This window comes from Leopardus geoffroyi, chromosome B1, assembly GCF_018350155.1.
Source record: "Leopardus geoffroyi isolate Oge1 chromosome B1, O.geoffroyi_Oge1_pat1.0, whole genome shotgun sequence".
Lineage (NCBI taxonomy): Eukaryota > Metazoa > Chordata > Mammalia > Carnivora > Felidae > Leopardus > Leopardus geoffroyi.
This window is the reverse complement of record NC_059327.1, coordinates 62,430,682-62,434,153: the sequence shown is the minus strand read 5'-3', so window position 1 is coordinate 62,434,153 and position 3,472 is coordinate 62,430,682.

The following is a 3,472-nucleotide window of genomic DNA, read 5'->3' as shown; positions in this document are numbered from 1 at the left end:
AAGAGTTTTTTCTATACAGATTTGGACCAAACATAAGTAACTCTCTTATGGAATTAATGGGGAATGCTTTGAAGATTTTCATCTCCTGAGTGTAAAACGTTATTTAATAAGGATTTGTTCGTTTTAATTTAGATATAATTGACATATAACATTGTATTAATTTCAGGTGTACAACATAATGATTTGATATTTGTACATATTGTGAAATGATCACAATAAGCTTAGTTAACATCCATCACCACATATAATTACAAATTCTTTCTCCTGATGAAAACTTTTAAGATATATTTTCTTAGCAACTTTCAAATATACAGTGTGGTTTTATTAACTATAGTCCCTTTGCTGTACATTATGTCCCCATGACATTTATTTTATACTGAGAGTTTGTACTTTTTAATTCTTAAAATGTTGGTCAATAAGGATTTGGTTTTGATCAATACTCTTTGGATAAGTATGGAATATTACCCTAAAGTTCCTTCTTTTTTTAAACTAGCCCCATTACTGAATTAGAAATTTGGTTGGGAATCTCATTTTGGGGAAGAGGGGAAATTTTTTGGAAAATATCAAAGTAAGGCTTAAATGTGTGTTATTTAGTTATCCATTTTAAGAATTGTTTAATTATGAAGAATCTCCCAGGCTTTTTCATTTTTCATGTTATAAGTGGTGATCAGAGAAAGCCTTGGTAATCAAAATTATGTCCATAAATATAGTAACAACATTAGAATAGCTGCCATTTAGGGGCGCCTGGGTGACTTAGTTGGTTAAGTGTCTGACTTATGATTTCGGCTAAGGTCATGATCTTAAGGTGTCTGAGATCAAGCCCCGCATGGCACTCTGCGCTGACAGCACGAATCCTGCTTGGGATTCTCTCTCTCTCTCCCTCTCTTTCTGTCCCCCACCCCATTAAAATAAATAAATAAATAAGCTTTAGCGTGGCTGCCATTTAGTTGCTAATTTAATTCAATTATTGACTTTATAAATACGTGGGTGATAGCTTCTGAGTGTGGCTTAGAAAGTGTAAATTTTGGTTTTGGTGACAACTTATGCAGCAATAAAAAAGTGGTATTTTGGGGACTCTTACTGGTCCTTGGTCCCGGGAAAGAAATTGCATTGTATCTAAGTGCTACCCTTGGCAGATTATCCCATCATGTAGATTTGTGGTGTATAAGTAAAATGCCCCGGATATTTATTTGTTGAAAGGGAGAGAAGAAAAAGTAAAAGAAGAAGGAAAGAAGGGAGATAACTTCTTGAGTTCCAAATTGGATAATAACAATATAAAATAATAAGAAATGAAAAACGTACGCTTAGTGTTCATGCTATGTGAAATTCTGTGCTAAGTGTCTAAGTGTTCTACATATTCAGGACTGCAATTTTTTGCCTACGAGTCTAAAATTCAAAAAGTTTGTTTTAAGCTCAATTGACAGCAAGACCAGACATGACCTGAACTCATTTGGTGGCAAAAGCTGTCCTGAATGGACAATTTTTAAATTTACAATGACAATAGTTTAAGTAATTTACAAAATTAATTACAATTAATTAATTAATTAATTTACAACTAAATTACAATTTAATTTAATTTACAACTTAATTTACAATCTCCATTCCATCAAGGTAAATGCTATAAGCTCTGCATAAATATTGTGATTGATTACAGTGGCATATATATATATATATATATATATATATATACACACTGTGTTCATTCTCTAAAAGGAAAGTTATGACTCTAAATTCTGAGGCACGTTTGTCTGTGAGAATTTGTAGTCATATACTAACCCATGTAGTCTTTAAAAAAAAATTTTTTTAGTGTTTATTTATTTTTGAGACAGAGAGAGACAGAGCATGAACAGGGGAGGGGCAGAAAGAGAGGGAAACACAGAATCTGAAATGGGCTCCAGGCTCTGAGCTGTCAGCACAGAGCCCGATGCAGGGCTCGAACTCACGGACCGTGAGATCATGGCCTGAGCCAAAGTCGGGCGCTTAACCGACTGAGCCACCCAGGCGCCCCAGTAACCCATGTAGTCTTCACAATAACCTTATGAAGCTGGCACTATTCTCTCCATTTTACAGAGAAAGACATTGAAAAAAAAAAAGATCAATAAAAGAATATTTACCAAGAGTGGCTATTTTAAAGTCTGCAACTGTCTCGTTATAAATCTTTCGAAAAAAATTTTTTAAGTGTTGTCAGTCTTCATGACACTTTCTAGATTTACCAGAGGAAAAGGGGACTACCATGAATACTTATAGGTTGAAACTTCTGGGATTTATAATATTACTGCTACTATTCCTAGGACGTTCCAAAGAGATTAGAAAAAAGTTTAGAAATCTGTTCTTTTGGGTGGCTCCTACCACTAAAATATAATGGCTGTCTGCCATGTGGAATTTCATAATATAGTAATAGAGAAATAACAAGGGAAGAGGTAGACAGCTCACACTGGGATCATTTCACTGACATCTGGCTTTATTTTCGCTTATTGCATCTTCCAGACCTCACCCTCAGTCACTTTATGCAAAATGCATTATACATATCTTACTATGCTGTGAAAAGGTTAAGAAAAACTGCTTTTGACAACTAGTGTTTACCAAATGTATAGTATAATATTAGCATTTACTCAATGCATGAATACAGTATTGGTCTCATTTAAGGTTACACATCCAGTAATTATTATGGGCTTTTAAATATGGATATTTTATGGAGATTTAAGTTTAAATTGCAATGTAGTCATATTTTTCCATCAATTTCAAACATCTTCCTAGATGTGAATACCTTATTTGACAGTTCTACCAGTTGCTTTCAAGATTTATTACATAATTTGTTGTTCTTTGTGCACTGATTATGTTTCATAGACACCGGCACTGTACACCGGTAACTGTACTGAAGAGAAACTATCAATACCTTGTTAAAGCTGTTGCCTTTGACACGTTTGCTCATTGCGAATGCAATAGGATTCTGTCTTTGTCTTCAGAGGATATCCATGCAAAGTTGATGCAAAACATTTTACCAATTGTTGGAGCAGACGGTAGTCTCAAATCATATTACTGCATGGGAAGAAGGCAATTGTCCAATGGAGGGGTGATACTGTTTATAATGCACGTGGCTGCTGTTATGATAACCTTCCCAGGAATGTGTGGAGTGAAGAATGTAGTTTAATTCAGATTGCTTTTGGAATGTTGCAGTTTGCCCCTGCTTATCATTGTTATTTAACATGTTTTGATTGAATCACTTTAGATCCATCTGAAAACTGCCTGTGTTTGGAGAGAATCATTCGCCTACTGTGATTGTTTGGTCCATACTTTGCATGTAGACTCCTACTTCCTCCCTGCGTGCCTACACTCTTTCTGTCATCTTCACACTGCCATAAGTTCACGTTCACATACCTGTAAGGAATATAAATATCTTTCTCTGTTCTCTTGCAATTCTCTCTTGCAGATGCATGCGTGCAGATGTGCACACACACACACACACACACAC